Source organism: Vigna unguiculata, unplaced genomic scaffold, assembly GCF_037176805.1.
Source record: "Vigna unguiculata cultivar grain cowpea cultivar isolate G323 ecotype 2 unplaced genomic scaffold, ASM3717680v1 ptg000026l_ERROPOS8475000, whole genome shotgun sequence".
NCBI classification, from domain to species: domain Eukaryota; kingdom Viridiplantae; phylum Streptophyta; class Magnoliopsida; order Fabales; family Fabaceae; genus Vigna; species Vigna unguiculata.
In genome coordinates, this window is record NW_028196671.1 from 173496 (window position 1) to 199274 (window position 25779).

At 46.9% G+C, this 25779-nt stretch overlaps 78 non-coding genes across 78 annotated transcripts; all 78 read left to right on the forward strand.

Annotated features, from left to right (window-relative positions):
- Positions 1-168: 168 nt before the first annotated feature.
- LOC146878371 (5S ribosomal RNA) lies at positions 169-287 on the forward strand. The gene has a single exon (XR_014989252.1). It is a non-coding gene; the product is annotated as a 5S ribosomal RNA (ribosomal RNA).
- A 218-nt stretch (positions 288-505) lies between these two features.
- Positions 506-624, forward strand: LOC146878372 (5S ribosomal RNA). The gene has a single exon (XR_014989891.1). It is a non-coding gene; the product is annotated as a 5S ribosomal RNA (ribosomal RNA).
- Positions 625-842: 218 nt separating this feature from the next.
- LOC146878373 (5S ribosomal RNA) lies at positions 843-961 on the forward strand. The gene has a single exon (XR_014989199.1). It is a non-coding gene; the product is annotated as a 5S ribosomal RNA (ribosomal RNA).
- A 218-nt stretch (positions 962-1179) lies between these two features.
- LOC146878374 (5S ribosomal RNA) lies at positions 1180-1298 on the forward strand. The gene has a single exon (XR_014989705.1). It is a non-coding gene; the product is annotated as a 5S ribosomal RNA (ribosomal RNA).
- A 218-nt stretch (positions 1299-1516) lies between these two features.
- LOC146878375 (5S ribosomal RNA) lies at positions 1517-1635 on the forward strand. Its single transcript, XR_014989706.1, has one exon. It is a non-coding gene; the product is annotated as a 5S ribosomal RNA (ribosomal RNA).
- A 218-nt stretch (positions 1636-1853) lies between these two features.
- LOC146878376 (5S ribosomal RNA) lies at positions 1854-1972 on the forward strand. Its single transcript, XR_014989707.1, has one exon. It is a non-coding gene; the product is annotated as a 5S ribosomal RNA (ribosomal RNA).
- A 206-nt stretch (positions 1973-2178) lies between these two features.
- Positions 2179-2297, forward strand: LOC146878377 (5S ribosomal RNA). The gene has a single exon (XR_014989708.1). It is a non-coding gene; the product is annotated as a 5S ribosomal RNA (ribosomal RNA).
- Positions 2298-2506: 209 nt separating this feature from the next.
- LOC146878378 (5S ribosomal RNA) lies at positions 2507-2625 on the forward strand. Its single transcript, XR_014989709.1, has one exon. It is a non-coding gene; the product is annotated as a 5S ribosomal RNA (ribosomal RNA).
- Positions 2626-2843: 218 nt separating this feature from the next.
- On the forward strand, positions 2844-2962 carry LOC146878379 (5S ribosomal RNA). The gene has a single exon (XR_014989710.1). It is a non-coding gene; the product is annotated as a 5S ribosomal RNA (ribosomal RNA).
- A 218-nt stretch (positions 2963-3180) lies between these two features.
- On the forward strand, positions 3181-3299 carry LOC146878380 (5S ribosomal RNA). The gene has a single exon (XR_014989200.1). It is a non-coding gene; the product is annotated as a 5S ribosomal RNA (ribosomal RNA).
- A 218-nt stretch (positions 3300-3517) lies between these two features.
- LOC146878381 (5S ribosomal RNA) lies at positions 3518-3636 on the forward strand. Its single transcript, XR_014989364.1, has one exon. It is a non-coding gene; the product is annotated as a 5S ribosomal RNA (ribosomal RNA).
- A 218-nt stretch (positions 3637-3854) lies between these two features.
- LOC146878382 (5S ribosomal RNA) lies at positions 3855-3973 on the forward strand. The gene has a single exon (XR_014989365.1). It is a non-coding gene; the product is annotated as a 5S ribosomal RNA (ribosomal RNA).
- A 206-nt stretch (positions 3974-4179) lies between these two features.
- On the forward strand, positions 4180-4298 carry LOC146878383 (5S ribosomal RNA). The gene has a single exon (XR_014989201.1). It is a non-coding gene; the product is annotated as a 5S ribosomal RNA (ribosomal RNA).
- Positions 4299-4516: 218 nt separating this feature from the next.
- Positions 4517-4635, forward strand: LOC146878384 (5S ribosomal RNA). Its single transcript, XR_014989711.1, has one exon. It is a non-coding gene; the product is annotated as a 5S ribosomal RNA (ribosomal RNA).
- Positions 4636-4853: 218 nt separating this feature from the next.
- LOC146878385 (5S ribosomal RNA) lies at positions 4854-4972 on the forward strand. The gene has a single exon (XR_014989202.1). It is a non-coding gene; the product is annotated as a 5S ribosomal RNA (ribosomal RNA).
- A 218-nt stretch (positions 4973-5190) lies between these two features.
- LOC146878386 (5S ribosomal RNA) lies at positions 5191-5309 on the forward strand. Its single transcript, XR_014989713.1, has one exon. It is a non-coding gene; the product is annotated as a 5S ribosomal RNA (ribosomal RNA).
- A 218-nt stretch (positions 5310-5527) lies between these two features.
- Positions 5528-5646, forward strand: LOC146878387 (5S ribosomal RNA). The gene has a single exon (XR_014989204.1). It is a non-coding gene; the product is annotated as a 5S ribosomal RNA (ribosomal RNA).
- Positions 5647-5864: 218 nt separating this feature from the next.
- On the forward strand, positions 5865-5983 carry LOC146878388 (5S ribosomal RNA). Its single transcript, XR_014989714.1, has one exon. It is a non-coding gene; the product is annotated as a 5S ribosomal RNA (ribosomal RNA).
- Positions 5984-6201: 218 nt separating this feature from the next.
- On the forward strand, positions 6202-6320 carry LOC146878389 (5S ribosomal RNA). The gene has a single exon (XR_014989366.1). It is a non-coding gene; the product is annotated as a 5S ribosomal RNA (ribosomal RNA).
- A 206-nt stretch (positions 6321-6526) lies between these two features.
- On the forward strand, positions 6527-6645 carry LOC146878390 (5S ribosomal RNA). Its single transcript, XR_014989715.1, has one exon. It is a non-coding gene; the product is annotated as a 5S ribosomal RNA (ribosomal RNA).
- Positions 6646-6863: 218 nt separating this feature from the next.
- Positions 6864-6982, forward strand: LOC146878391 (5S ribosomal RNA). The gene has a single exon (XR_014989205.1). It is a non-coding gene; the product is annotated as a 5S ribosomal RNA (ribosomal RNA).
- A 218-nt stretch (positions 6983-7200) lies between these two features.
- On the forward strand, positions 7201-7319 carry LOC146878392 (5S ribosomal RNA). Its single transcript, XR_014989716.1, has one exon. It is a non-coding gene; the product is annotated as a 5S ribosomal RNA (ribosomal RNA).
- A 218-nt stretch (positions 7320-7537) lies between these two features.
- LOC146878393 (5S ribosomal RNA) lies at positions 7538-7656 on the forward strand. Its single transcript, XR_014989893.1, has one exon. It is a non-coding gene; the product is annotated as a 5S ribosomal RNA (ribosomal RNA).
- Positions 7657-7874: 218 nt separating this feature from the next.
- On the forward strand, positions 7875-7993 carry LOC146878394 (5S ribosomal RNA). Its single transcript, XR_014989206.1, has one exon. It is a non-coding gene; the product is annotated as a 5S ribosomal RNA (ribosomal RNA).
- Positions 7994-8211: 218 nt separating this feature from the next.
- Positions 8212-8330, forward strand: LOC146878395 (5S ribosomal RNA). Its single transcript, XR_014989717.1, has one exon. It is a non-coding gene; the product is annotated as a 5S ribosomal RNA (ribosomal RNA).
- A 218-nt stretch (positions 8331-8548) lies between these two features.
- Positions 8549-8667, forward strand: LOC146878396 (5S ribosomal RNA). Its single transcript, XR_014989718.1, has one exon. It is a non-coding gene; the product is annotated as a 5S ribosomal RNA (ribosomal RNA).
- A 218-nt stretch (positions 8668-8885) lies between these two features.
- Positions 8886-9004, forward strand: LOC146878397 (5S ribosomal RNA). The gene has a single exon (XR_014989719.1). It is a non-coding gene; the product is annotated as a 5S ribosomal RNA (ribosomal RNA).
- A 206-nt stretch (positions 9005-9210) lies between these two features.
- Positions 9211-9329, forward strand: LOC146878398 (5S ribosomal RNA). Its single transcript, XR_014989720.1, has one exon. It is a non-coding gene; the product is annotated as a 5S ribosomal RNA (ribosomal RNA).
- A 209-nt stretch (positions 9330-9538) lies between these two features.
- LOC146878399 (5S ribosomal RNA) lies at positions 9539-9657 on the forward strand. The gene has a single exon (XR_014989157.1). It is a non-coding gene; the product is annotated as a 5S ribosomal RNA (ribosomal RNA).
- Positions 9658-9875: 218 nt separating this feature from the next.
- Positions 9876-9994, forward strand: LOC146878400 (5S ribosomal RNA). The gene has a single exon (XR_014989721.1). It is a non-coding gene; the product is annotated as a 5S ribosomal RNA (ribosomal RNA).
- Positions 9995-10212: 218 nt separating this feature from the next.
- LOC146878401 (5S ribosomal RNA) lies at positions 10213-10331 on the forward strand. Its single transcript, XR_014989207.1, has one exon. It is a non-coding gene; the product is annotated as a 5S ribosomal RNA (ribosomal RNA).
- Positions 10332-10549: 218 nt separating this feature from the next.
- On the forward strand, positions 10550-10668 carry LOC146878402 (5S ribosomal RNA). Its single transcript, XR_014989722.1, has one exon. It is a non-coding gene; the product is annotated as a 5S ribosomal RNA (ribosomal RNA).
- Positions 10669-10886: 218 nt separating this feature from the next.
- LOC146878403 (5S ribosomal RNA) lies at positions 10887-11005 on the forward strand. Its single transcript, XR_014989724.1, has one exon. It is a non-coding gene; the product is annotated as a 5S ribosomal RNA (ribosomal RNA).
- A 218-nt stretch (positions 11006-11223) lies between these two features.
- LOC146878404 (5S ribosomal RNA) lies at positions 11224-11342 on the forward strand. Its single transcript, XR_014989725.1, has one exon. It is a non-coding gene; the product is annotated as a 5S ribosomal RNA (ribosomal RNA).
- Positions 11343-11550: 208 nt separating this feature from the next.
- LOC146878405 (5S ribosomal RNA) lies at positions 11551-11669 on the forward strand. The gene has a single exon (XR_014989726.1). It is a non-coding gene; the product is annotated as a 5S ribosomal RNA (ribosomal RNA).
- Positions 11670-11875: 206 nt separating this feature from the next.
- LOC146878406 (5S ribosomal RNA) lies at positions 11876-11994 on the forward strand. Its single transcript, XR_014989351.1, has one exon. It is a non-coding gene; the product is annotated as a 5S ribosomal RNA (ribosomal RNA).
- A 218-nt stretch (positions 11995-12212) lies between these two features.
- On the forward strand, positions 12213-12331 carry LOC146878407 (5S ribosomal RNA). The gene has a single exon (XR_014989727.1). It is a non-coding gene; the product is annotated as a 5S ribosomal RNA (ribosomal RNA).
- A 209-nt stretch (positions 12332-12540) lies between these two features.
- On the forward strand, positions 12541-12659 carry LOC146878408 (5S ribosomal RNA). Its single transcript, XR_014989728.1, has one exon. It is a non-coding gene; the product is annotated as a 5S ribosomal RNA (ribosomal RNA).
- Positions 12660-12877: 218 nt separating this feature from the next.
- LOC146878409 (5S ribosomal RNA) lies at positions 12878-12996 on the forward strand. The gene has a single exon (XR_014989729.1). It is a non-coding gene; the product is annotated as a 5S ribosomal RNA (ribosomal RNA).
- Positions 12997-13214: 218 nt separating this feature from the next.
- LOC146878410 (5S ribosomal RNA) lies at positions 13215-13333 on the forward strand. Its single transcript, XR_014989208.1, has one exon. It is a non-coding gene; the product is annotated as a 5S ribosomal RNA (ribosomal RNA).
- A 218-nt stretch (positions 13334-13551) lies between these two features.
- LOC146878411 (5S ribosomal RNA) lies at positions 13552-13670 on the forward strand. Its single transcript, XR_014989730.1, has one exon. It is a non-coding gene; the product is annotated as a 5S ribosomal RNA (ribosomal RNA).
- Positions 13671-13802: 132 nt separating this feature from the next.
- LOC146878412 (5S ribosomal RNA) lies at positions 13803-13921 on the forward strand. Its single transcript, XR_014989731.1, has one exon. It is a non-coding gene; the product is annotated as a 5S ribosomal RNA (ribosomal RNA).
- Positions 13922-14127: 206 nt separating this feature from the next.
- Positions 14128-14246, forward strand: LOC146878413 (5S ribosomal RNA). Its single transcript, XR_014989732.1, has one exon. It is a non-coding gene; the product is annotated as a 5S ribosomal RNA (ribosomal RNA).
- Positions 14247-14464: 218 nt separating this feature from the next.
- Positions 14465-14583, forward strand: LOC146878414 (5S ribosomal RNA). The gene has a single exon (XR_014989249.1). It is a non-coding gene; the product is annotated as a 5S ribosomal RNA (ribosomal RNA).
- Positions 14584-14789: 206 nt separating this feature from the next.
- On the forward strand, positions 14790-14908 carry LOC146878415 (5S ribosomal RNA). The gene has a single exon (XR_014989733.1). It is a non-coding gene; the product is annotated as a 5S ribosomal RNA (ribosomal RNA).
- Positions 14909-15117: 209 nt separating this feature from the next.
- On the forward strand, positions 15118-15236 carry LOC146878416 (5S ribosomal RNA). The gene has a single exon (XR_014989735.1). It is a non-coding gene; the product is annotated as a 5S ribosomal RNA (ribosomal RNA).
- A 218-nt stretch (positions 15237-15454) lies between these two features.
- LOC146878417 (5S ribosomal RNA) lies at positions 15455-15573 on the forward strand. The gene has a single exon (XR_014989736.1). It is a non-coding gene; the product is annotated as a 5S ribosomal RNA (ribosomal RNA).
- Positions 15574-15782: 209 nt separating this feature from the next.
- On the forward strand, positions 15783-15901 carry LOC146878418 (5S ribosomal RNA). Its single transcript, XR_014989737.1, has one exon. It is a non-coding gene; the product is annotated as a 5S ribosomal RNA (ribosomal RNA).
- A 209-nt stretch (positions 15902-16110) lies between these two features.
- Positions 16111-16229, forward strand: LOC146878419 (5S ribosomal RNA). The gene has a single exon (XR_014989340.1). It is a non-coding gene; the product is annotated as a 5S ribosomal RNA (ribosomal RNA).
- A 209-nt stretch (positions 16230-16438) lies between these two features.
- LOC146878420 (5S ribosomal RNA) lies at positions 16439-16557 on the forward strand. The gene has a single exon (XR_014989739.1). It is a non-coding gene; the product is annotated as a 5S ribosomal RNA (ribosomal RNA).
- A 210-nt stretch (positions 16558-16767) lies between these two features.
- Positions 16768-16886, forward strand: LOC146878421 (5S ribosomal RNA). The gene has a single exon (XR_014989740.1). It is a non-coding gene; the product is annotated as a 5S ribosomal RNA (ribosomal RNA).
- A 209-nt stretch (positions 16887-17095) lies between these two features.
- On the forward strand, positions 17096-17214 carry LOC146878422 (5S ribosomal RNA). The gene has a single exon (XR_014989741.1). It is a non-coding gene; the product is annotated as a 5S ribosomal RNA (ribosomal RNA).
- Positions 17215-17423: 209 nt separating this feature from the next.
- LOC146878423 (5S ribosomal RNA) lies at positions 17424-17542 on the forward strand. Its single transcript, XR_014989341.1, has one exon. It is a non-coding gene; the product is annotated as a 5S ribosomal RNA (ribosomal RNA).
- A 218-nt stretch (positions 17543-17760) lies between these two features.
- LOC146878424 (5S ribosomal RNA) lies at positions 17761-17879 on the forward strand. Its single transcript, XR_014989742.1, has one exon. It is a non-coding gene; the product is annotated as a 5S ribosomal RNA (ribosomal RNA).
- A 218-nt stretch (positions 17880-18097) lies between these two features.
- LOC146878425 (5S ribosomal RNA) lies at positions 18098-18216 on the forward strand. Its single transcript, XR_014989210.1, has one exon. It is a non-coding gene; the product is annotated as a 5S ribosomal RNA (ribosomal RNA).
- A 218-nt stretch (positions 18217-18434) lies between these two features.
- Positions 18435-18553, forward strand: LOC146878426 (5S ribosomal RNA). Its single transcript, XR_014989399.1, has one exon. It is a non-coding gene; the product is annotated as a 5S ribosomal RNA (ribosomal RNA).
- A 132-nt stretch (positions 18554-18685) lies between these two features.
- On the forward strand, positions 18686-18804 carry LOC146878427 (5S ribosomal RNA). Its single transcript, XR_014989743.1, has one exon. It is a non-coding gene; the product is annotated as a 5S ribosomal RNA (ribosomal RNA).
- Positions 18805-19010: 206 nt separating this feature from the next.
- On the forward strand, positions 19011-19129 carry LOC146878428 (5S ribosomal RNA). Its single transcript, XR_014989744.1, has one exon. It is a non-coding gene; the product is annotated as a 5S ribosomal RNA (ribosomal RNA).
- A 201-nt stretch (positions 19130-19330) lies between these two features.
- On the forward strand, positions 19331-19449 carry LOC146878429 (5S ribosomal RNA). The gene has a single exon (XR_014989745.1). It is a non-coding gene; the product is annotated as a 5S ribosomal RNA (ribosomal RNA).
- A 218-nt stretch (positions 19450-19667) lies between these two features.
- LOC146878430 (5S ribosomal RNA) lies at positions 19668-19786 on the forward strand. Its single transcript, XR_014989747.1, has one exon. It is a non-coding gene; the product is annotated as a 5S ribosomal RNA (ribosomal RNA).
- A 209-nt stretch (positions 19787-19995) lies between these two features.
- LOC146878431 (5S ribosomal RNA) lies at positions 19996-20114 on the forward strand. Its single transcript, XR_014989161.1, has one exon. It is a non-coding gene; the product is annotated as a 5S ribosomal RNA (ribosomal RNA).
- A 209-nt stretch (positions 20115-20323) lies between these two features.
- LOC146878432 (5S ribosomal RNA) lies at positions 20324-20442 on the forward strand. The gene has a single exon (XR_014989342.1). It is a non-coding gene; the product is annotated as a 5S ribosomal RNA (ribosomal RNA).
- Positions 20443-20660: 218 nt separating this feature from the next.
- On the forward strand, positions 20661-20779 carry LOC146878433 (5S ribosomal RNA). The gene has a single exon (XR_014989748.1). It is a non-coding gene; the product is annotated as a 5S ribosomal RNA (ribosomal RNA).
- Positions 20780-20997: 218 nt separating this feature from the next.
- LOC146878434 (5S ribosomal RNA) lies at positions 20998-21116 on the forward strand. The gene has a single exon (XR_014989749.1). It is a non-coding gene; the product is annotated as a 5S ribosomal RNA (ribosomal RNA).
- Positions 21117-21334: 218 nt separating this feature from the next.
- LOC146878435 (5S ribosomal RNA) lies at positions 21335-21453 on the forward strand. The gene has a single exon (XR_014989253.1). It is a non-coding gene; the product is annotated as a 5S ribosomal RNA (ribosomal RNA).
- A 218-nt stretch (positions 21454-21671) lies between these two features.
- On the forward strand, positions 21672-21790 carry LOC146878436 (5S ribosomal RNA). Its single transcript, XR_014989211.1, has one exon. It is a non-coding gene; the product is annotated as a 5S ribosomal RNA (ribosomal RNA).
- A 206-nt stretch (positions 21791-21996) lies between these two features.
- On the forward strand, positions 21997-22115 carry LOC146878437 (5S ribosomal RNA). The gene has a single exon (XR_014989750.1). It is a non-coding gene; the product is annotated as a 5S ribosomal RNA (ribosomal RNA).
- A 218-nt stretch (positions 22116-22333) lies between these two features.
- Positions 22334-22452, forward strand: LOC146878438 (5S ribosomal RNA). Its single transcript, XR_014989751.1, has one exon. It is a non-coding gene; the product is annotated as a 5S ribosomal RNA (ribosomal RNA).
- A 206-nt stretch (positions 22453-22658) lies between these two features.
- Positions 22659-22777, forward strand: LOC146878439 (5S ribosomal RNA). Its single transcript, XR_014989753.1, has one exon. It is a non-coding gene; the product is annotated as a 5S ribosomal RNA (ribosomal RNA).
- Positions 22778-22986: 209 nt separating this feature from the next.
- Positions 22987-23105, forward strand: LOC146878440 (5S ribosomal RNA). Its single transcript, XR_014989754.1, has one exon. It is a non-coding gene; the product is annotated as a 5S ribosomal RNA (ribosomal RNA).
- A 218-nt stretch (positions 23106-23323) lies between these two features.
- On the forward strand, positions 23324-23442 carry LOC146878441 (5S ribosomal RNA). Its single transcript, XR_014989755.1, has one exon. It is a non-coding gene; the product is annotated as a 5S ribosomal RNA (ribosomal RNA).
- Positions 23443-23651: 209 nt separating this feature from the next.
- On the forward strand, positions 23652-23770 carry LOC146878442 (5S ribosomal RNA). Its single transcript, XR_014989756.1, has one exon. It is a non-coding gene; the product is annotated as a 5S ribosomal RNA (ribosomal RNA).
- Positions 23771-23988: 218 nt separating this feature from the next.
- LOC146878443 (5S ribosomal RNA) lies at positions 23989-24107 on the forward strand. The gene has a single exon (XR_014989362.1). It is a non-coding gene; the product is annotated as a 5S ribosomal RNA (ribosomal RNA).
- A 208-nt stretch (positions 24108-24315) lies between these two features.
- On the forward strand, positions 24316-24434 carry LOC146878444 (5S ribosomal RNA). Its single transcript, XR_014989757.1, has one exon. It is a non-coding gene; the product is annotated as a 5S ribosomal RNA (ribosomal RNA).
- A 209-nt stretch (positions 24435-24643) lies between these two features.
- Positions 24644-24762, forward strand: LOC146878445 (5S ribosomal RNA). The gene has a single exon (XR_014989172.1). It is a non-coding gene; the product is annotated as a 5S ribosomal RNA (ribosomal RNA).
- Positions 24763-24980: 218 nt separating this feature from the next.
- On the forward strand, positions 24981-25099 carry LOC146878446 (5S ribosomal RNA). Its single transcript, XR_014989759.1, has one exon. It is a non-coding gene; the product is annotated as a 5S ribosomal RNA (ribosomal RNA).
- A 218-nt stretch (positions 25100-25317) lies between these two features.
- Positions 25318-25436, forward strand: LOC146878447 (5S ribosomal RNA). Its single transcript, XR_014989212.1, has one exon. It is a non-coding gene; the product is annotated as a 5S ribosomal RNA (ribosomal RNA).
- A 206-nt stretch (positions 25437-25642) lies between these two features.
- Positions 25643-25761, forward strand: LOC146878448 (5S ribosomal RNA). Its single transcript, XR_014989760.1, has one exon. It is a non-coding gene; the product is annotated as a 5S ribosomal RNA (ribosomal RNA).
- The last annotated feature ends 18 nt before the right edge of the window (positions 25762-25779 follow it).

Below are 25779 nucleotides of genomic sequence, written 5' to 3' on the forward strand. Positions count from 1 at the left end.
GTTTTCTTTTGCAATCAAATCCTAAATCATTCCAACTGACTACTACCAAAATCTCTTCAGACCAAAACAACCCACCTCACGTCCCCGTGCCCCCGCGCCGCCGCGCCAAGTGTTCAAACTTAGGCCCAATGCGAAACCCATATGTACATTGATCGTGCAATACTTCACAGGTGCGATCATACCAGCACTAATGCACCGGATCCCATCAGAACTCCGCAGTTAAGCGTGCTTGGGCGAGAGTAGTACTAGGATGGGTGACCTCCTGGGAAGTCCTCGTGTTGCATCTCTTTTTTACGTTATTTTCTTTTCCTACGTTCTTTTCATCACTGTTTTCTTTTGCAATCAAATCCTAAATTATCACCTAAATCATTCCAACTGACTACTACCAAAATCTCTTCAGACCAAAACAACCCACCTCACGTCCCCGTGCCCCCGCGCCGCGCCAAGTGTTCAAACTTAGGCCCAATGCGAAACCCATATGTACATTGATCGTGCAATACTTCACAGGTGCGATCATACCAGCACTAATGCACCGGATCCCATCAGAACTCCGCAGTTAAGCGTGCTTGGGCGAGAGTAGTACTAGGATGGGTGACCTCTTGGGAAGTCCTCGTGTTGCACCTCTTTTTTACGTTATTTTCTTTTCCTACGTTCTTTTCATCACTGTTTTCTTTTGCAATCAAATCCTAAATTATCACCTAAATCATTCCAACTGACTACTACCAAAATCTCTTCAGACCAAAACAACCCACCTCACGTCCCCGTGCCCCCGCGCCGCGCCAAGTGTTCAAACTTAGGCCCAATGCGAAACCCATATGTACATTGATCGTGCAATACTTCACAGGTGCGATCATACCAGCACTAATGCACCGGATCCCATCAGAACTCCGCAGTTAAGTGTGCTTGGGCGAGAGTAGTACTAGGATGGGTGACCTCCTGGGAAGTCCTCGTGTTGCACCTCTTTTTTACGTTATTTTCTTTTCCTACGTTCTTTTCATCACTGTTTTCTTTTGCAATCAAATCCTAAATTATCACCTAAATCATTCCAACTGACTACTACCAAAATCTCTTCAGACCAAAACAACCCACCTCACGTCCCCGTGCCCCCGCGCCGCGCCAAGTGTTCAAACTTAGGCCCAATGCGAAACCCATATGTACATTGATCGTGCAATACTTCACAGGTGCGATCATACCAGCACTAATGCACCGGATCCCATCAGAACTCCGCAGTTAAGCGTGCTTGGGCGAGAGTAGTACTAGGATGGGTGACCTCCTGGGAAGTCCTCGTGTTGCACCTCTTTTCTACGTTATTTTCTTTTCCTACGTTCTTTTCATCACTGTTTTCTTTTGCAATCAAATCCTAAATTATCACCTAAATCATTCCAACTGACTACTACCAAAATCTCTTCAGACCAAAACAACCCACCTCACGTCCCCGTGCCCCCGCGCCGCGCCAAGTGTTCAAACTTAGGCCCAATGCGAAACCCATATGTACATTGATCGTGCAATACTTCACAGGTGCGATCATACCAGCACTAATGCACCGGATCCCATCAGAACTCCGCAGTTAAGCGTGCTTGGGCGAGAGTAGTACTAGGATGGGTGACCTCCTGGGAAGTCCTCGTGTTGCACCTCTTTTTTACGTTATTTTCTTTTCCTACGTTCTTTTCATCACTGTTTTCTTTTGCAATCAAATCCTAAATTATCACCTAAATCATTCCAACTGACTACTACCAAAATCTCTTCAGACCAAAACAACCCACCTCACGTCCCCGTGCCCCCGCGCCGCGCCAAGTGTTCAAACTTAGGCCCAATGCGAAACCCATATGTACATTGATCGTGCAATACTTCACAGGTGCGATCATACCAGCACTAATGCACCGGATCCCATCAGAACTCCGCAGTTAAGCGTGCTTGGGCGAGAGTAGTACTAGGATGGGTGACCTCCTGGGAAGTCCTCGTGTTGCACCTCTTTTTTACGTTATTTTCTTTTCCTACGTTCTTTTCATCACTGTTTTCTTTTGCAATCAAATCCTAAATCATTCCAACTGACTACTACCAAAATCTCTTCAGACCAAAACAACCCACCTCACGTCCCCGTGCCCCCGCGCCGCGCCAAGTGTTCAAACTTAGGCCCAATGCGAAACCCATATGTACATTGATCGTGCAATACTTCACAGGTGCGATCATACCAGCACTAATGCACCGGATCCCATCAGAACTCCGCAGTTAAGCGTGCTTGGGCGAGAGTAGTACTAGGATGGGTGACCTCCTGGGAAGTCCTCGTGTTGCACCTCTTTTTTACGTTATTTTCTTTTCCTACGTTCTTTTCATCACTGTTTTCTTTTGCAATCAAATCCTAAATCATTCCAACTGACTACTACCAAAATCTCTTCAGACCAAAACAACCCACCTCACGTCCCCGTGCCCCCGCGCCGCCGCGCCAAGTGTTCAAACTTAGGCTCAATGCGAAACCCATATGTACATTGATCGTGCAATACTTCACAGGTGCGATCATACCAGCACTAATGCACCGGATCCCATCAGAACTCCGCAGTTAAGCGTGCTTGGGCGAGAGTAGTACTAGGATGGGTGACCTCCTGGGAAGTCCTCGTGTTGCACCTCTTTTTTACGTTATTTTCTTTTCCTACGTTCTTTTCATCACTGTTTTCTTTTGCAATCAAATCCTAAATTATCACCTAAATCGTTCCAACTGACTACTACCAAAATCTCTTCAGACCAAAACAACCCACCTCACGTCCCCGTGCCCCCGCGCCGCGCCAAGTGTTCAAACTTAGGCCCAATGCGAAACCCATATGTACATTGATCGTGCAATACTTCACAGGTGCGATCATACCAGCACTAATGCACCGGATCCCATCAGAACTCCGCAGTTAAGCGTGCTTGGGCGAGAGTAGTACTAGGATGGGTGACCTCCTGGGAAGTCCTCGTGTTGCACCTCTTTTTTACGTTATTTTCTTTTCCTACGTTCTTTTCATCACTGTTTTCTTTTGCAATCAAATCCTAAATTATCACCTAAATCATTCCAACTGACTACTACCAAAATCTCTTCAGACCAAAACAACCCACCTCACGTCCCCGTGCCCCCGCGCCGCGCCAAGTGTTCAAACTTAGGCCCAATGCGAAACCCATATGTACATTGATCGTGCAATACTTCACAGGTGCGATCATACCAGCACTAATGCACCGGATCCCATCAGAACTCCGCAGTTAAGTGTGCTTGGGCGAGAGTAGTACTAGGATGGGTGACCTCCTGGGAAGTCCTCGTGTTGCACCTCTTTTTTACGTTATTTTCTTTTCCTACGTTCTTTTCATCACTGTTTTCTTTTGCAATCAAATCCTAAATTATCACCTAAATCGTTCCAACTGACTACTACCAAAATCTCTTCAGACCAAAACAACCCACCTCACGTCCCCGTGCCCCCGCGCCGCGCCAAGTGTTCAAACTTAGGCCCAATGCGAAACCCATATGTACATTGATCGTGCAATACTTCACAGGTGCGATCATACCAGCACTAATGCACCGGATCCCATCAGAACTCCGCAGTTAAGCGTGCTTGGGCGAGAGTAGTACTAGGATGGGTGACCTCCTGGGAAGTCCTCATGTTGCACCTCTTTTCTACGTTATTTTCTTTTCCTACGTTCTTTTCATCACTGTTTTCTTTTGCAATCAAATCCTAAATTATCACCTAAATCATTCCAACTGACTACTACCAAAATCTCTTCAGACCAAAACAACCCACCTCACGTCCCCGTGCCCCCGCGCCGCGCCAAGTGTTCAAACTTAGGCCCAATGCGAAACCCATATGTACATTGATCGTGCAATACTTCACAGGTGCGATCATACCAGCACTAATGCACCGGATCCCATCAGAACTCCGCAGTTAAGCGTGCTTGGGCCAGAGTAGTACTAGGATGGGTGACCTCCTGGGAAGTCCTCGTGTTGCACCTCTTTTTTACGTTATTTTCTTTTCCTACGTTCTTTTCATCACTGTTTTCTTTTGCAATCAAATCCTAAATCATTCCAACTGACTACTACCAAAATCTCTTCAGACCAAAACAACCCACCTCACGTCCCCGTGCCCCCGCGCCGCGCCAAGTGTTCAAACTTAGGCCCAATGCGAAACCCATATCTACATTGATCGTGCAATACTTCACAGGTGCGATCATACCAGCACTAATGCACCGGATCCCATCAGAACTCCGCAGTTAAGTGTGCTTGGGCGAGAGTAGTACTAGGATGGGTGACCTCCTGGGAAGTCCTCGTGTTGCACCTCTTTTTTACGTTATTTTCTTTTCCTACGTTCTTTTCATCACTGTTTTCTTTTGCAATCAAATCCTAAATTATCACCTAAATCGTTCCAACTGACTACTACCAAAATCTCTTCAGACCAAAACAACCCACCTCACGTCCCCGTGCCCCCGCGCCGCGCCAAGTGTTCAAACTTAGGCCCAATGCGAAACCCATATGTACATTGATCGTGCAATACTTCACAGGTGCGATCATACCAGCACTAATGCACCGGATCCCATCAGAACTCCGCAGTTAAGCGTGCTTGGGCGAGAGTAGTACTAGGATGGGTGACCTCCTGGGAAGTCCTCGTGTTGCACCTCTTTTTTACGTTATTTTCTTTTCCTACGTTCTTTTCATCACTGTTTTCTTTTGCAATCAAATCCTAAATTATCACCTAAATCATTCCAACTGACTACTACCAAAATCTCTTCAGACCAAAACAACCCACCTCACGTCCCCGTGCCCCCGCGCCGCGCCAAGTGTTCAAACTTAGGCCCAATGCGAAACCCATATGTACATTGATCGTGCAATACTTCACAGGTGCGATCATACCAGCACTAATGCACCGGATCCCATCAGAACTCCGCAGTTAAGTGTGCTTGGGCGAGAGTAGTACTAGGATGGGTGACCTCCTGGGAAGTCCTCGTGTTGCACCTCTTTTTTACGTTATTTTCTTTTCCTACGTTCTTTTCATCACTGTTTTCTTTTGCAATCAAATCCTAAATTATCACCTAAATCGTTCCAACTGACTACTACCAAAATCTCTTCAGACCAAAACAACCCACCTCACGTCCCCGTGCCCCCGCGCCGCGCCAAGTGTTCAAACTTAGGCCCAATGCGAAACCCATATGTACATTGATCGTGCAATACTTCACAGGTGCGATCATACCAGCACTAATGCACCGGATCCCATCAGAACTCCGCAGTTAAGCGTGCTTGGGCGAGAGTAGTACTAGGATGGGTGACCTCCTGGGAAGTCCTCGTGTTGCACCTCTTTTTTACGTTATTTTCTTTTCCTACGTTCTTTTCATCACTGTTTTCTTTTGCAATCAAATCCTAAATTATCACCTAAATCATTCCAACTGACTACTACCAAAATCTCTTCAGACCAAAACAACCCACCTCACGTCCCCGTGCCCCCGCGCCGCGCCAAGTGTTCAAACTTAGGCCCAATGCGAAACCCATATGTACATTGATCGTGCAATACTTCACAGGTGCGATCATACCAGCACTAATGCACCGGATCCCATCAGAACTCCGCAGTTAAGTGTGCTTGGGCGAGAGTAGTACTAGGATGGGTGACCTCCTGGGAAGTCCTCGTGTTGCACCTCTTTTTTACGTTATTTTCTTTTCCTACGTTCTTTTCATCACTGTTTTCTTTTGCAATCAAATCCTAAATTATCACCTAAATCATTCCAACTGACTACTACCAAAATCTCTTCAGACCAAAACAACTCACCTCAGGTCCCCGTGCCCCCGCGCCGCGCCAAGTGTTCAAACTTAGGCCCAATGCGAAACCCATATGTACATTGATCGTGCAATACTTCACAGGTGCGATCATACCAGCACTAATGCACCGGATCCCATCAGAACTCCGCAGTTAAGCGTGCTTGGGCGAGAGTAGTACTAGGATGGGTGACCTCCTGGGAAGTCCTCGTGTTGCACCTCTTTTCTACGTTATTTTCTTTTCCTACGTTCTTTTCATCACTGTTTTCTTTTGCAATCAAATCCTAAATTATCACCTAAATCATTCCAACTGACTACTACCAAAATCTCTTCAGACCAAAACAACCCACCTCACGTCCCCGTGCCCCCGCGCCGCGCCAAGTGTTCAAACTTAGGCCCAATGCGAAACCCATATGTACATTGATCGTGCAATACTTCACAGGTGCGATCATACCAGCACTAATGCACCGGATCCCATCAGAACTCCGCAGTTAAGCGTGCTTGGGCCAGAGTAGTACTAGGATGGGTGACCTCCTGGGAAGTCCTCGTGTTGCACCTCTTTTTTACGTTATTTTCTTTTCCTACGTTCTTTTCATCACTGTTTTCTTTTGCAATCAAATCCTAAATCATTCCAACTGACTACTACCAAAATCTCTTCAGACCAAAACAACCCACCTCACGTCCCCGTGCCCCCGCGCCGCGCCAAGTGTTCAAACTTAGGCCCAATGCGAAACCCATATGTACATTGATCGTGCAATACTTCACAGGTGCGATCATACCAGCACTAATGCACCGGATCCCATCAGAACTCCGCAGTTAAGCGTGCTTGGGCGAGAGTAGTACTAGGATGGGTGACCTCCTGGGAAGTCCTCGTGTTGCACCTCTTTTTTACGTTATTTTCTTTTCCTACGTTCTTTTCATCACTGTTTTCTTTTGCAATCAAATCCTAAATTATCACCTAAATCATTCCAACTGACTACTACCAAAATCTCTTCAGACCAAAACAACCCACCTCACGTCCCCGTGCCCCCGCGCCGCGCCAAGTGTTCAAACTTAGGCCCAATGCGAAACCCATATGTACATTGATCGTGCAATACTTCACAGGTGCGATCATACCAGCACTAATGCACCGGATCCCATCAGAACTCCGCAGTTAAGTGTGCTTGGGCGAGAGTAGTACTAGGATGGGTGACCTCCTGGGAAGTCCTCGTGTTGCACCTCTTTTTTACGTTATTTTCTTTTCCTACGTTCTTTTCATCACTGTTTTCTTTTGCTATCAAATCCTAAATTATCACCTAAATCGTTCCAACTGACTACTACCAAAATCTCTTCAGACCAAAACAACCCACCTCACGTCCCCGTGCCCCCGCGCCGCGCCAAGTGTTCAAACTTAGGCCCAATGCGAAACCCATATGTACATTGATCGTGCAATACTTCACAGGTGCGATCATACCAGCACTAATGCACCGGATCCCATCAGAACTCCGCAGTTAAGCGTGCTTGGGCGAGAGTAGTACTAGGATGGGTGACCTCCTGGGAAGTCCTCGTGTTGCACCTCTTTTTTACGTTATTTTCTTTTCCTACGTTCTTTTCATCACTGTTTTCTTTTGCAATCAAATCCTAAATTATCACCTAAATCATTCCAACTGACTACTACCAAAATCTCTTCAGACCAAAACAACCCACCTCACGTCCCCGTGCCCCCGCGCCGCGCCAAGTGTTCAAACTTAGGCCCAATGCGAAACCCATATGTACATTGATCGTGCAATACTTCACAGGTGCGATCATACCAGCACTAATGCACCGGATCCCATCAGAACTCCGCAGTTAAGCGTGCTTGGGCGAGAGTAGTACTAGGATGGGTGACCTCTTGGGAAGTCCTCGTGTTGCACCTCTTTTTTACGTTATTTTCTTTTCCTACGTTCTTTTCATCACTGTTTTCTTTTGCAATCAAATCCTAAATTATCACCTAAATCATTCCAACTGACTACTACCAAAATCTCTTCAGACCAAAACAACCCACCTCACGTCCCCGTGCCCCCGCGCCGCGCCAAGTGTTCAAACTTAGGCCCAATGCGAAACCCATATGTACATTGATCGTGCAATACTTCACAGGTGCGATCATACCAGCACTAATGCACCGGATCCCATCAGAACTCCGCAGTTAAGTGTGCTTGGGCGAGAGTAGTACTAGGATGGGTGACCTCCTGGGAAGTCCTCGTGTTGCACCTCTTTTTTACGTTATTTTCTTTTCCTACGTTCTTTTCATCACTGTTTTCTTTTGCAATCAAATCCTAAATTATCACCTAAATCATTCCAACTGACTACTACCAAAATTTCTTCAGACCAAAACAACCCACCTCACGTCCCCGTGCCCCCGCGCCGCGCCAAGTGTTCAAACTTAGGCGCAATGCGAAACCCATATGTACATTGATCGTGCAATACTTCACAGGTGCGATCATACCAGCACTAATGCACCGGATCCCATCAGAACTCCGCAGTTAAGCGTGCTTGGGCGAGAGTAGTACTAGGATGGGTGACCTCCTGGGAAGTCCTCGTGTTGCACCTCTTTTCTACGTTATTTTCTTTTCCTACGTTCTTTTCATCACTGTTTTCTTTTGCAATCAAATCCTAAATTATCACCTAAATCATTCCAACTGACTACTACCAAAATCTCTTCAGACCAAAACAACCCACCTCACGTCCCCGTGCCCCCGCGCCGCGCCAAGTGTTCAAACTTAGGCCCAATGCGAAACCCATATGTACATTGATCGTGCAATACTTCACAGGTGCGATCATACCAGCACTAATGCACCGGATCCCATCAGAACTCCGCAGTTAAGCGTGCTTGGGCGAGAGTAGTACTAGGATGGGTGACCTCCTGGGAAGTCCTCGTGTTGCACCTCTTTTTTACGTTATTTTCTTTTCCTACGTTCTTTTCATCACTGTTTTCTTTTGCAATCAAATCCTAAATTATCACCTAAATCATTCCAACTGACTACTACCAAAATCTCTTCAGACCAAAACAACCCACCTCACGTCCCCGTGCCCCCGCGCCGCGCCAAGTGTTCAAACTTAGGCCCAATGCGAAACCCATATGTACATTGATCGTGCAATACTTCACAGGTGCGATCATACCAGCACTAATGCACCGGATCCCATCAGAACTCCGCAGTTAAGCGTGCTTGGGCGAGAGTAGTACTAGGATGGGTGACCTCCTGGGAAGTCCTCGTGTTGCACCTCTTTTTTACGTTATTTTCTTTTCCTACGTTCTTTTCATCACTGTTTTCTTTTGCAATCAAATCCTAAATCATTCCAACTGACTACTACCAAAATCTCTTCAGACCAAAACAACCCACCTCACGTCCCCGTGCCCCCGCGCCGCGCCAAGTGTTCAAACTTAGGCCCAATGCGAAACCCATATGTACATTGATCGTGCAATACTTCACAGGTGCGATCATACCAGCACTAATGCACCGGATCCCATCAGAACTCCGCAGTTAAGCGTGCTTGGGCGAGAGTAGTACTAGGATGGGTGACCTCCTGGGAAGTCCTCGTGTTGCACCTCTTTTTTACGTTATTTTCTTTTCCTACGTTCTTTTCATCACTGTTTTCTTTTGCAATCAAATCCTAAATCATTCCAACTGACTACTACCAAAATCTCTTCAGACCAAAACAACCCACCTCACGTCCCCGTGCCCCCGCGCCGCCGCGCCAAGTGTTCAAACTTAGGCTCAATGCGAAACCCATATGTACATTGATCGTGCAATACTTCACAGGTGCGATCATACCAGCACTAATGCACCGGATCCCATCAGAACTCCGCAGTTAAGCGTGCTTGGGCGAGAGTAGTACTAGGATGGGTGACCTCCTGGGAAGTACTCGTGTTGCACCTCTTTTTTACGTTATTTTCTTTTCCTACGTTCTTTTCATCACTGTTTTCTTTTGCAATCAAATCCTAAATTATCACCTAAATCGTTCCAACTGACTACTACCAAAATCTCTTCAGACCAAAACAACCCACCTCACGTCCCCGTGCCCCCGCGCCGCGCCAAGTGTTCAAACTTAGGCCCAATGCGAAACCCATATGTACATTGATCGTGCAATACTTCACAGGTGCGATCATACCAGCACTAATGCACCGGATCCCATCAGAACTCCGCAGTTAAGCGTGCTTGGGCGAGAGTAGTACTAGGATGGGTGACCTCCTGGGAAGTCCTCGTGTTGCACCTCTTTTTTACGTTATTTTCTTTTCCTACGTTCTTTTCATCACTGTTTTCTTTTGCAATCAAATCCTAAATTATCACCTAAATCATTCCAACTGACTACTACCAAAATCTCTTCAGACCAAAACAACCCACCTCACGTCCCCGTGCCCCCGCGCCGCGCCAAGTGTTCAAACTTAGGCCCAATGCGAAACCCATATGTACATTGATCGTGCAATACTTCACAGGTGCGATCATACCAGCACTAATGCACCGGATCCCATCAGAACTCCGCAGTTAAGTGTGCTTGGGCGAGAGTAGTACTAGGATGGGTGACCTCCTGGGAAGTCCTCGTGTTGCACCTCTTTTTTACGTTATTTTCTTTTCCTACGTTCTTTTCATCACTGTTTTCTTTTGCAATCAAATCCTAAATTATCACCTAAATCATTCCAACTGACTACTACCAAAATCTCTTCAGACCAAAACAACCCACCTCACGTCCCCGTGCCCCCGCGCCGCGCCAAGTGTTCAAACTTAGGCCCAATGCGAAACCCATATGTACATTGATCGTGCAATACTTCACAGGTGCGATCATACCAGCACTAATGCACCGGATCCCATCAGAACTCCGCAGTTAAGCGTGCTTGGGCGAGAGTAGTACTAGGATGGGTGACCTCCTGGGAAGTCCTCGTGTTGCACCTCTTTTCTACGTTATTTTCTTTTCCTACGTTCTTTTCATCACTGTTTTCTTTTGCAATCAAATCCTAAATTATCACCTAAATCATTCCAACTGACTACTACCAAAATCTCTTCAGACCAAAACAACCCACCTCACGTCCCCGTGCCCCCGCGCCGCGCCAAGTGTTCAAACTTAGGCCCAATGCGAAACCCATATGTACATTGATCGTGCAATACTTCACAGGTGCGATCATACCAGCACTAATGCACCGGATCCCATCAGAACTCCGCAGTTAAGCGTGCTTGGGCGAGAGTAGTACTAGGATGGGTGACCTCCTGGGAAGTCCTCGTGTTGCACCTCTTTTTTACGTTATTTTCTTTTCCTACGTTCTTTTCATCACTGTTTTCTTTTGCAATCAAATCCTAAATTATCACCTAAATCATTCCAACTGACTACTACCAAAATCTCTTCAGACCAAAACAACCCACCTCACGTCCCCGTGCCCCCGCGCCGCGCCAAGTGTTCAAACTTAGGCCCAATGCGAAACCCATATGTACATTGATCGTGCAATACTTCACAGGTGCGATCATACCAGCACTAATGCACCGGATCCCATCAGAACTCCGCAGTTAAGCGTGCTTGGGCGAGAGTAGTACTAGGATGGGTGACCTCCTGGGAAGTCCTCGTGTTGCACCTCTTTTTTACGTTATTTTCTTTTCCTACGTTCTTTTCATCACTGTTTTCTTTTGCAATCAAATCCTAAATCATTCCAACTGACTACTACCAAAATCTCTTCAGACCAAAACAACCCACCTCACGTCCCCGTGCCCCCGCGCCGCGCCAAGTGTTCAAACTTAGGCCCAATGCGAAACCCATATATGTACATTGATCGTGCAATACTTCACAGGTGCGATCATACCAGCACTAATGCACCGGATCCCATCAGAACTCCGCAGTTAAGCGTGCTTGGGCGAGAGTAGTACTAGGATGGGTGACCTCCTGGGAAGTCCTCGTGTTGCACCTCTTTTTTACGTTATTTTCTTTTCCTAACTTTTCATCACTGTTTTCTTTTGCAATCAAATCCTAAATCATTCCAACTGACTACTACCAAAATCTCTTCAGACCAAAACAACCCACCTCACGTCCCCGTGCCCCCGCGCCGCCGCGCCAAGTGTTCAAACTTAGGCTCAATGCGAAACCCATATGTACATTGATCGTGCAATACTTCACAGGTGTGATCATACCAGCACTAATGCACCGGATCCCATCAGAACTCTGCAGTTAAGCGTGCTTGGGCGAGAGTAGTACTAGGATGGGTGACCTCCTGGGAAGTCCTCGTGTTGCACCTCTTTTTTACGTTATTTTCTTTTCCTACGTTCTTTTCATCACTTTTTTCTTTTGCAATCAAATCCTAAATTATCACCTAAATCGTTCCAACTGACTACTACCAAAATCTCTTCAGACCAAAACAACCCACCTCACGTCCCCGTGCCCCCGCGCCGCGCCAAGTGTTCAAACTTAGGCCCAATGCGAAACCCATATGTACATTGATCGTGCAATACTTCACAGGTGCGATCATACCAGCACTAATGCACCGGATCCCATCAGAACTCCGCAGTTAAGCGTGCTTGGGCGAGAGTAGTACTAGGATGGGTGACCTCCTGGGAAGTCCTCGTGTTGCACCTCTTTTTTACGTTATTTTCTTTTCCTACGTTCTTTTCATCACTGTTTTCTTTTGCAATCAAATCCTAAATCATTCCAACTGACTACTACCAAAATCTCTTCAGACCAAAACAACCCACCTCACGTCGCCGTGCCCCCGCGCCGCCGCGCCAAGTGTTCAAACTTAGGCCCAATGCGAAACCCATATGTACATTGATCGTGCAATACTTCACAGGTGCGATCATACCAGCACTAATGCACCGGATCCCATCAGAACTCCGCAGTTAAGCGTGCTTGGGCGAGAGTAGTACTAGGATGGGTGACCTCCTGGGAAGTCCTCGTGTTGCACCTCTTTTTTACGTTATTTTCTTTTCCTACGTTCTTTTCATCACTGTTTTCTTTTGCAATCAAATCCTAAATTATCACCTAAATCATTCCAACTGACTACTACCAAAATCTCTTCAGACCAAAACAACCCACCTCACGTCCCCGTGCCCCCGCGCCGCGCCAAGTGTTCAAACTTAGGCCCAATGCGAAACCCATATGTACATTGATCGTGCAATACTTCACAGGTGCGATCATACCAGCACTAATGCACCGGATCCCATCAGAACTCCGCAGTTAAGCGTGCTTGGGCGAGAGTAGTACTAGGATGGGTGACCTCCTGGGAAGTCCTCGTGTTGCACCTCTTTTTTACGTTATTTTCTTTTCCTACGTTCTTTTCATCACTGTTTTCTTTTGCAATCAAATCCTAAATTATCACCTAAATCATTCCAACTGACTACTACCAAAATCTCTTCAGACCAAAACAACCCACCTCACGTCCCCGTGCCCCCGCGCCGCGCCAAGTGTTCAAACTTAGGCCCAATGCGAAACCCATATGTACATTGATCGTGCAATACTTCACAGGTGCGATCATACCAGCACTAATGCACCGGATCCCATCAGAACTCCGCAGTTAAGTGTGCTTGGGCGAGAGTAGTACTAGGATGGGTGACCTCCTGGGAAGTCCTCGTGTTGCACCTCTTTTTTACGTTATTTTCTTTTCCTACGTTCTTTTCATCACTGTTTTCTTTTGCAATCAAATCCTAAATTATCACCTAAATCATTCCAACTGACTACTACCAAAATCTCTTCAGACCAAAACAACCCACCTCACGTCCCCGTGCCCCCGCGCCGCGCCAAGTGTTCAAACTTAGGCCCAATGCGAAACCCATATGTACATTGATCGTGCAATACTTCACAGGTGCGATCATACCAGCACTAATGCACCGGATCCCATCAGAACTCCGCAGTTAAGCGTGCTTGGGCGAGAGTAGTACTAGGATGGGTGACCTCCTGGGAAGTCCTCGTGTTGCACCTCTTTTCTACGTTATTTTCTTTTCCTACGTTCTTTTCATCACTGTTTTCTTTTGCAATCAAATCCGCCGCGCCAAGTGTTCAAACTTAGGCCCAATGCGAAACCCATATGTACATTGATCGTGCAATACTTCACAGGTGCGATCATACCAGCACTAATGCACCGGATCCCATCAGAACTCCGCAGTTAAGCGTGCTTGGGCGAGAGTAGTACTAGGATGGGTGACCTCCTGGGAAGTCCTCGTGTTGCACCTCTTTTTTACGTTATTTTCTTTTCCTACGTTCTTTTCATCACTGTTTTCTTTTGCAATCAAATCCTAAATCATTCCAACTGACTACTACCAAAATCTCTTCAGACCAAAACAACCCACCTCACGTCCCCGTGCCCCCGCGCCGCGCCAAGTGTTCAAACTTAGGCCCAATGCGAAACCCATATGTACATTGATCGTGCAATACTTCACAGGTGCGATCATACCAGCACTAATGCACCGGATCCCATCAGAACTCCGCAGTTAAGCGTGCTTGGGCGAGAGTAGTACTAGGATGGGTGACCTCCTGGGAAGTCCTCGTGTTGCACCTCTTTTTTACGTTATTTTCTTTTCCTACGTTATTTTCATCACTGTTTTCTTTTGCAATCAAATCCTAAATTATCACCTAAATCATTCCAACTGACTACTACCAAAATCTCTTCAGACCAAAACAACCCACCTCACGTCCCCGTGCCCCCGCGCCGCGCCAAGTGTTCAAACTTAGGCCCAATGCGAAACCCATATGTACATTGATCGTGCAATACTTCACAGGTGCGATCATACCAGCACTAATGCACCGGATCCCATCAGAACTCCGCAGTTAAGCGTGCTTGGGCGAGACTAGTACTAGGATGGGTGACCTCCTGGGAAGTCCTCGTGTTGCACCTCTTTTTTACGTTATTTTCTTTTCCTACGTTCTTTTCATCACTGTTTTCTTTTGCAATCAAATCCTAAATCATTCCAACTGACTACTACCAAAATCTCTTCAGACCAAAACAACCCACCTCACGTCCCCGTGCCCCCGCGCCGCGCCAAGTGTTCAAACTTAGGCCCAATGCGAAACCCATATGTACATTGATCGTGCAATACTTCACAGGTGCGATCATACCAGCACTAATGCACCGGATCCCATCAGAACTCCGCAGTTAAGCGTGCTTGGGCGAGAGTAGTACTAGGATGGGTGACCTCCTGGGAAGTCCTCGTGTTGCACCTCTTTTTTACGTTATTTTCTTTTCCTACGTTCTTTTCATCACTGTTTTCTTTTGCAATCAAATCCTAAATCATTCCAACTGACTACTACCAAAATCTCTTCAGACCAAAACAACCCACCTCACGTCCCCGTGCCCCCGCGCCGCCGCGCCAAGTGTTCAAACTTAGGCTCAATGCGAAACCCATATGTACATTGATCGTGCAATACTTCACAGGTGCGATCATACCAGCACTAATGCACCGGATCCCATCAGAACTCCGCAGTTAAGCGTGCTTGGGCGAGAGTAGTACTAGGATGGGTGACCTCCTGGGAAGTCCTCGTGTTGCACCTCTTTTTTACGTTATTTTCTTTTCCTACGTTCTTTTCATCACTGTTTTCTTTTGCAATCAAATCCTAAATTATCACCTAAATCGTTCCAACTGACTACTACCAAAATCTCTTCAGACCAAAACAACCCACCTCACGTCCCCGTGCCCCCGCGCCGCGCCAAGTGTTCAAACTTAGGCCCAATGCGAAACCCATATGTACATTGATCGTGCAATACTTCACAGGTGCGATCATACCAGCACTAATGCACCGGATCCCATCAGAACTCCGCAGTTAAGCGTGCTTGGGCGAGAGTAGTACTAGGATGGGTGACCTCCTGGGAAGTCCTCGTGTTGCACCTCTTTTTTACGTTATTTTCTTTTCCTACGTTCTTTTCATCACTGTTTTCTTTTGCAATCAAATCCTAAATCATTCCAACTGACTACTACCAAAATCTCTTCAGACCAAAACAACCCACCTCACGTCCCCGTGCCCCCGCGCCGCCGCGCCAAGTGTTCAAACTTAGGCCCAATGCGAAACCCATATGTACATTGATCGTGCAATACTTCACAGGTGCGATCATACCAGCACTAATGCACCGGATCCCATCAGAACTCCGCAGTTAAGCGTGCTTGGGCGAGAGTAGTACTAGGATGGGTGACCTCCTGGGAAGTCCTCGTGTTGCACCTCTTTTTTACGTTATTTTCTTTTCCTACGTTCTTTTCATCACTGTTTTCTTTTGCAATCAAATCCTAAATCATTCCAACTGACTACTACCAAAATCTCTTCAGACCAAAACAACCCACCTCACGTCCCCGTGCCCCCGCGCCGCCGCGCCAAGTGTTCAAACTTAGGCCCAATGCGAAACCCATATGTACATTGATCGTGCAATACTTCACAGGTGCGATCATACCAGCACTAATGCACCAGATCCCATCAGAACTCCGCAGTTAAGCGTGCTTGGGCGAGAGTAGTACTAGGATGGGTGACCTCCTGGGAAGTCCTCGTGTTGCACCTCTTTTTTACGTTATTTTCTTTTCCTACGTTCTTTTCATCACTGTTTTCTTTTGCAATCAAATCCTAAATCATTCCAACTGACTACTACCAAAATCTCTTCAGACCAAAACAACCCATCTCACGTCCCCGTGCCCCCGCGCCGCCGCGCCAAGTGTTCAAACTTAGGCTCAATGCGAAACCCATATGTACATTGATCGTGCAATACTTCACAGGTGCGATCATACCAGCACTAATGCACCGGATCCCATCAGAACTCCGCAGTTAAGCGTGCTTGGGCGAGAGTAGTACTAGGATGGGTGACCTCCTGGGAAGTCCTCGTGTTGCACCTCTTTTTTACGTTATTTTCTTTTCCTACGTTCTTTTCATCACTGTTTTCTTTTGCAATCAAATCCTAAATTATCACCTAAATCGTTCCAACTGACTACTACCAAAATCTCTTCAGACCAAAACAACCCACCTCACGTCCCCGCGCCGCGCCAAGTGTTCAAACTTAGGCCCAATGCGAAACCCATATGTACATTGATCGTGCAATACTTCACAGGTGCGATCATACCAGCACTAATGCACCGGATCCCATCAGAACTCCGCAGTTAAGCGTGCTTGGGCGAGAGTAGTACTAGGATGGGTGACCTCCTGGGAAGTCCTCGTGTTGCACCTCTTTTTTACGTTATTTTCTTTTCCTACGTTCTTTTCATCACTGTTTTCTTTTGCAATCAAATCCTAAATCATTCCAACTGACTACTACCAAAATCTCTTCAGACCAAAACAACCCACCTCACGTCCCCGTGCCCCCGCGCCGCCGCGCCAAGTGTTCAAACTTAGGCCCAATGCGAAACCCATATGTACATTGATCGTGCAATACTTCACAGGTGCGATCATACCAGCACTAATGCACCGGATCCCATCAGAACTCCGCAGTTAAGCGTGCTTGGGCGAGAGTAGTACTAGGATGGGTGACCTCCTGGGAAGTCCTCGTGTTGCACCTCTTTTTTACGTTATTTTCTTTTCCTACGTTCTTTTCATCAGTGTTTTCTTTTGCAATCAAATCCTAAATCATTCCAACTGACTACTACCAAAATCTCTTCAGACCAAAACAACCCACCTCACGTCCCCGTGCCCCCGCGCCGCCGCGCCAAGTGTTCAAACTTAGGCCCAATGCGAAACCCATATGTACATTGATCGTGCAATACTTCACAGGTGCGATCATACCAGCACTAATGCACCAGATCCCATCAGAACTCCGCAGTTAAGCGTGCTTGGGCGAGAGTAGTACTAGGATGGGTGACCTCCTGGGAAGTCCTCGTGTTGCACCTCTTTTTTACGTTATTTTCTTTTCCTACGTTCTTTTCATCACTGTTTTCTTTTGCAATCAAATCCTAAATTATCACCTAAATCATTCCAACTGACTACTACCAAAATCTCTTCAGACCAAAACAACCCACCTCACGTCCCCGTGCCCCCGCGCCGCGCCAAGTGTTCAAACTTAGGCCCAATGCGAAACCCATATGTACATTGATCGTGCAATACTTCACAGGTGCGATCATACCAGCACTAATGCACCGGATCCCATCAGAACTCCGCAGTTAAGCGTGCTTGGGCGAGAGTAGTACTAGGATGGGTGACCTCCTGGGAAGTCCTCGTGTTGCACCTCTTTTTTACGTTATTTTCTTTTCCTACATTCTTTTCATCACTGTTTTCTTTTGCAATCAAATCCTAAATTATCACCTAAATCATTCCAACTGACTACTACCAAAATCTCTTCAGACCAAAACAACCCACCTCACGTCCCCGTGCCCCCGCGCCGCGCCAAGTGTTCAAACTTAGGCCCAATGCGAAACCCATATGTACATTGATCGTGCAATACTTCACAGGTGCGATCATACCAGCACTAATGCACCGGATCCCATCAGAACTCCGCAGTTAAGTGTGCTTGGGCGAGAGTAGTACTAGGATGGGTGACCTCCTGGGAAGTCCTCGTGTTGCACCTCTTTTTTACGTTATTTTCTTTTCCTACGTTCTTTTCATCACTGTTTTCTTTTGCAATCAAATCCTAAATTATCACCTAAATCATTCCAACTGACTACTACCAAAATCTCTTCAGACCAAAACAACCCACCTCACGTCCCCGTGCCCCCGCGCCGCGCCAAGTGTTCAAACTTAGGCCCAATGCGAAACCCATATGTACATTGATCGTGCAATACTTCACAGGTGCGATCATACCAGCACTAATGCACCGGATCCCATCAGAACTCCGCAGTTAAGCGTGCTTGGGCGAGAGTAGTACTAGGATGGGTGAACTCCTGGGAAGTCCTCGTGTTGCACCTCTTTTCTACGTTATTTTCTTTTCCTACGTTCTTTTCATCACTGTTTTCTTTTGCAATCAAATCCGCCGCGCCAAGTGTTCAAACTTAGGCCCAATGCGAAACCCATATGTACATTGATCGTGCAATACTTCACAGGTGCGATCATACCAGCACTAATGCACCGGATCCCATCAGAACTCCGCAGTTAAGCGTGCTTGGGCGAGAGTAGTACTAGGATGGGTGACCTCCTGGGAAGTCCTCGTGTTGCACCTCTTTTTTACGTTATTTTCTTTTCCTACGTTCTTTTCATCACTGTTTTCTTTTGCAATCAAATCCTAAATCATTCCAACTGACTACTACCAAAATCTCTTCAGACCAAAACAACCCACCTCACGTCCCCGTGCCCCCGCGCCGCGCCAAGTGTTCAAACTTAGGCCCAATGCGAAACCCATATGTACATTGATCGTGCAATACTTCACAGGTGCGATCATACCAGCACTAATGCACCGGATCCCATCAGAACTCCGCAGTTAAGCGTGCTTGGGCGAGAGTAGTACTAGGATGGGTGACCTCCTGGGAAGTCCTCGTGTTGCACCTCTTTTTTACGTTATTTTCTTTTCCTACGTTCTTTTCATCACTGTTTTCTTTTGCAATCAAATCCTAAATCATTCCAACTGACTACTACCAAAATCTCTTCAGACCAAAACAACCCACCTCACGTCCCCGCGCCGCCGCGCCAAGTGTTCAAACTTAGGCTCAATGCGAAACCCATATGTACATTGATCGTGCAATACTTCACAGGTGCGATCATACCAGCACTAATGCACCGGATCCCATCAGAACTCCGCAGTTAAGCGTGCTTGGGCGAGAGTAGTACTAGGATGGGTGACCTCCTGGGAAGTCCTCGTGTTGCACCTCTTTTTTACGTTATTTTCTTTTCCTACGTTCTTTTCATCACTGTTTTCTTTTGCAATCAAATCCTAAATTATCACCTAAATCGTTCCAACTGACTACTACCAAAATCTCTTCAGACCAAAACAACCCACCTCACGTCCCCGTGCCCCCGCGCCGCGCCAAGTGTTCAAACTTAGGCCCAATGCGAAACCCATATGTACATTGATCGTGCAATACTTCACAGGTGCGATCATACCAGCACTAATGCACCGGATCCCATCAGAACTCCGCAGTTAAGCGTGCTTGGGCGAGAGTAGTACTAGGATGGGTGACCTCCTGGGAAGTCCTCGTGTTGCACCTCTTTTTTACGTTATTTTCTTTTCCTACGTTCTTTTCATCACTGTTTTCTTTTGCAATCAAATCCTAAATCATTCCAACTGACTACTACCAAAATCTCTTCAGACCAAAACAACCCACCTCACGTCCCCGTGCCCCCGCGCCGCCGCGCCAAGTGTTCAAACTTAGGCCCAATGCGAAACCCATATGTACATTGATCGTGCAATACTTCACAGGTGCGATCATACCAGCACTAATGCACCGGATCCCATCAGAACTCCGCAGTTAAGCGTGCATGGGCGAGAGTAGTACTAGGATGGGTGACCTCCTGGGAAGTCCTCGTGTTGCACCTCTTTTTTACGTTATTTTCTTTTCCTACGTTCTTTTCATCAGTGTTTTCTTTTGCAATCAAATCCTAAATCATTCCAACTGACTACTACCAAAATCTCTTCAGACCAAAACAACCCACCTCACGTCCCCGTGCCCCCGCGCCGCCGCGCCAAGTGTTCAAACTTAGGCCCAATGCGAAACCCATATGTACATTGATCGTGCAATACTTCACAGGTGCGATCATACCAGCACTAATGCACCAGATCCCATCAGAACTCCGCAGTTAAGCGTGCTTGGGCGAGAGTAGTACTAGGATGGGTGACCTCCTGGGAAGTCCTCGTGTTGCACCTCTTTTTTACGTTATTTTCTTTTCCTACGTTCTTTTCATCACTGTTTTCTTTTGCAATCAAATCCTAAATTATCACCTAAATCATTCCAACTGACTACTACCAAAATCTCTTCAGACCAAAACAACCCACCTCACGTCCCCGTGCCCCCGCGCCGCGCCAAGTGTTCAAACTTAGGCCCAATGCGAAACCCATATGTACATTGATCGTGCAATACTTCACAGGTGCGATCATACCAGCACTAATGCACCGGATCCCATCAGAACTCCGCAGTTAAGCGTGCTTGGGCGAGAGTAGTACTAGGATGGGTGACCTCCTGGGAAGTCCTCGTGTTGCACCTCTTTTTTACGTTATTTTCTTTTCCTACGTTCTTTTCATCACTGTTTTCTTTTGCAATCAAATCCTAAATTATCACCTAAATCATTCCAACTGACTACTACCAAAATCTCTTCAGACCAAAACAACCCACCTCACGTCCCCGTGCCCCCGCGCCGCGCCAAGTGTTCAAACTTAGGCCCAATGCGAAACCCATATGTACATTGATCGTGCAATACTTCACAGGTGCGATCATACCAGCACTAATGCACCGGATCCCATCAGAACTCCGCAGTTAAGCGTGCTTGGGCGAGAGTAGTACTAGGATGGGTGACCTCCTGGGAAGTCCTCGTGTTGCACCTCTTTTTTACGTTATTTTCTTTTCCTACGTTCTTTTCATCACTGTTTTCTTTTGCAATCAAATCCTAAATTATCACCTAAATCATTCCAACTGACTACTACCAAAATCTCTTCAGACCAAAACAACCCACCTCACGTCCCCGTGCCCCCGCGCCGCGCCAAGTGTTCAAACTTAGGCCCAATGCGAAACCCATATGTACATTGATCGTGCAATACTTCACAGGTGCGATCATACCAGCACTAATGCACCGGATCCCATCAGAACTCCGCAGTTAAGCGTGCTTGGGCGAGAGTAGTACTAGGATGGGTGACCTCCTGGGAAGTCCTTGTGTTGCACCTCTTTTTTACGTTATTTTCTTTTCCTACGTTCTTTTCATCACTGTTTTCTTTTGCAATCAAATCCTAAATTATCACCTAAATCATTCCAACTGACTACTACCAAAATCTCTTCAGACCAAAACAACCCACCTCACGTCCCCGTGCCCCTGCGCCGCGCCAAGTGTTCAAACTTAGGCCCAATGCGAAACCCATATGTACATTGATCGTGCAATACTTCACAGGTGCGATCATACCAGCACTAATGCACCGGATCCCATCAGAACTCCGCAGTTAAGTGTGCTTGGGCGAGAGTAGTACTAGGATGGGTGACCTCCTGGGAAGTCCTCGTGTTGCACCTCTTTTTTACGTTATTTTCTTTTCCTACGTTCTTTTCATCACTGTTTTCTTTTGCAATCAAATCCTAAATCATTCCAACTGACTACTACCAAAATCTCTTCAGACCAAAACAACCCACCTCACGTCCCCGTGCCCCCGCGCCGCGCCAAGTGTTCAAACTTAGGCCCAATGCGAAACCCATATGTACATTGATCGTGCAATACTTCACAGGTGCGATCATACCAGCACTAATGCACCGGATCCCATCAGAACTCCGCAGTTAAGCGTGCTTGGGCGAGAGTAGTACTAGGATGGGTGACCTCCTGGGAAGTCCTCGTGTTGCACCTCTTTTTTACGTTATTTTCTTTTCCTACGTTCTTTTCATCACTGTTTTCTTTTGCAATCAAATCCTAAATTATCACCTAAATCATTCCAACTGACTACTACCAAAATCTCTTCAGACCAAAACAACCCACCTCACGTCCCCGTGCCCCCGCGCCGCGCCAAGTGTTCAAACTTAGGCCCAATGCGAAACCCATATGTACATTGATCGTGCAATACTTCACAGGTGCGATCATACCAGCACTAATGCACCGGATCCCATCAGAACTCCGCAGTTAAGCGTGCTTGGGCGAGAGTAGTACTAGGATGGGTGACCTCCTGGGAAGTCCTCGTGTTGCACCTCTTTTTTACGTTATTTTCTTTTCCTACGTTCTTTTCATCACTGTTTTCTTTTGCAATCAAATCCTAAATCATTCCAACTGACTACTACCAAAATCTCTTCAGACCAAAACAACCCACCTCACGTCCCCGTGCCCCCGCGCCGCGCCAAGTGTTCAAACTTAGGCCCAATGCGAAACCCATATGTACATTGATCGTGCAATACTTCACAGGTGCGATCATACCAGCACTAATGCACCGGATCCCATCAGAACTCCGCAGTTAAGCGTGCTTGGGCGAGAGTAGTACTAGGATGGGTGACCTCCTGGGAAGTCCTCGTGTTGCACCTCTTTTTTACGTTATTTTCTTTTCCTACGTTCTTTTCATCACTGTTTTCTTTTGCAATCAAATCCTAAATCATTCCAACTGACTACTACCAAAATCTCTTCAGACCAAAACAACCCACCTCACGTCCCCGTGCCCCCGCGCCGCCGCGCCAAGTGTTCAAACTTAGGCTCAATGCGAAACCCATATGTACATTGATCGTGCAATACTTCACAGGTGCGATCATACCAGCACTAATGCACCGGATCCCATCAGAACTCCGCAGTTAAGCGTGCTTGGGCGAGAGTAGTACTAGGATGGGTGACCTCCTGGGAAGTCCTCGTGTTGCACCTCTTTTTTACGTTATTTTCTTTTCCTACGTTCTTTTCATCACTGTTTTCTTTTGCAATCAAATCCTAAATTATCACCTAAATCGTTCCAACTGACTACTACCAAAATCTCTTCAGACCAAAACAACCCACCTCACGTCCCCGTGCCCCCGCGCCGCGCCAAGTGTTCAAACTTAGGCCCAATGCGAAACCCATATGTACATTGATCGTGCAATACTTCACAGGTGCGATCATACCAGCACTAATGCACCGGATCCCATCAGAACTCCGCAGTTAAGCGTGCTTGGGCGAGAGTAGTACTAGGATGGGTGACCTCCTGGGAAGTCCTCGTGTTGCACCTCTTTTTTACGTTATTTTCTTTTCCTACGTTCTTTTCATCACTGTTTTCTTTTGCAATCAAATCCTAAATCATTCCAACTGACTACTACCAAAATCTCTTCAGACCAAAACAACCCACCTCACGTCCCCGTGCCCCCGCGCCGCCGCGCCAAGTGTTCAAACTTAGGCTCAATGCGAAACCCATATGTACATTGATCGTGCAATACTTCACAGGTGCGATCATACCAGCACTAATGCACCGGATCCCATCAGAACTCCGCAGTTAAGCGTGCTTGGGCGAGAGTAGTACTAGGATGGGTGACCTCCTGGGAAGTCCTCGTGTTGCACCTCTTTTTTACGTTATTTTCTTTTCCTACGTTCTTTTCATCACTGTTTTCTTTTGCAATCAAATCCTAAATTATCACCTAAATCGTTCCAACTGACTACTACCAAAATCTCTTCAGACCAAAACAACCCACCTCACGTCCCCGTGCCCCCGCGCCGCGCCAAGTGTTCAAACTTAGGCCCAATGCGAAACCCATATGTACATTGATCGTGCAATACTTCACAGGTGCGATCATACCAGCACTAATGCACCGGATCCCATCAGAAATCCGCAGTTAAGCGTGCTTGGGCGAGAGTAGTACTAGGATGGGTGACCTCCTGGGAAGTCCTCGTGTTGCACCTCTTTTTTACGTTATTTTCTTTTCCTACGTTCTTTTCATCACTGTTTTCTTTTGCAATCAAATCCTAAATCATTCCAACTGACTACTACCAAAATCTCTTCAGACCAAAACAACCCACCTCACGTCCCCGTGCCCCGCGCCGCCGCGCCAAGTGTTCTAACTTAGGCCCAATGCGAAACCCATATGTACATTGATCGTGCAATACTTCACAGGTGCGATCATACCAGCACTAATGCACCGGATCCCATCAGAACTCCGCAGTTAAGCGTGCTTGGGCGAGAGTAGTACTAGGATGGGTGACCTCCTGGGAAGTCCTCGTGTTGCACCTCTTTTTTACGTTATTTTCTTTTCCTACGTTCTTTTCATCACTGTTTTCTTTTGCAATCAAATCCTAAATCATTCCAACTGACTACTACCAAAATCTCTTCAGACCAAAACAACCCACCTCACGTCCCCGTGCCCCCGCGCCGCCGCGCCAAGTGTTCAAACTTAGGCCCAATGCGAAACCCATATGTACATTGATCGTGCAATACTTCACAGGTGCGATCATACCAGCACTAATGCACCGGATCCCATCAGAACTCCGCAGTTAAGCGTGCTTGGGCGAGAGCAGTACTAGGATGGGTGACCTCCTGGGAAGTCCTCGTGTTGCACCTCTTTTTTACGTTATTTTCTTTTCCTACGTTCTTTTCATCACTGTTTTCTTTTGCAATCAAATCCTAAATTATCACCTAAATCATTCCAACTGACTACTACCAAAATCTCTTCAGACCAAAACAACCCACCTCACGTCCCCGTGCCCCCGCGCCGCGCCAAGTGTTCAAACTTAGGCCCAATGCGAAACCCATATGTACATTGATCGTGCAATACTTCACAGGTGCGATCATACCAGCACTAATGCACCGGATCCCATCAGAACTCCGCAGTTAAGCGTGCTTGGGCGAGAGTAGTACTAGGATGGGTGACCTCCTGGGAAGTCCTCGTGTTGCACCTCTTTTTTACGTTATTTTCTTTTCCTACGTTCTTTTCATCACTGTTTTCTTTTGCAATCAAATCCTAAATTATCACCTAAATCATTCCAACTGACTACTACCAAAATCTCTTCAGACCAAAACAACCCACCTCACGTCCCCGTGCCCCTGCGCCGCGCCAAGTGTTCAAACTTAGGCCCAATGCGAAACCCATATGTACATTGATCGTGCAATACTTCACAGGTGCGATCATACCAGCACTAATGCACCGGATCCCATCAGAACTCCGCAGTTAAGTGTGCTTGGGCGAGAGTAGTACTAGGATGGGTGACCTCCTGGGAAGTCCTCGTGTTGCACCTCTTTTTTACGTTATTTTCTTTTCCTACGTTCTTTTCATCACTGTTTTCTTTTGCAATCAAATCCTAAATCATTCCAACTGACTACTACCAAAATCTCTTCAGACCAAAACAACCCACCTCACGTCCCCGTGCCCCCGCGCCGCGCCAAGTGTTCAAACTTAGGCCCAATGCGAAACCCATATGTACATTGATCGTGCAATACTTCACAGGTGCGATCATACCAGCACTAATGCACCGGATCCCATCAGAACTCCGCAGTTAAGCGTGCTTGGGCGAGAGTAGTACTAGGATGGGTGACCTCCTGGGAAGTCCTCGTGTTGCACCTCTTTTTTACGTTATTTTCT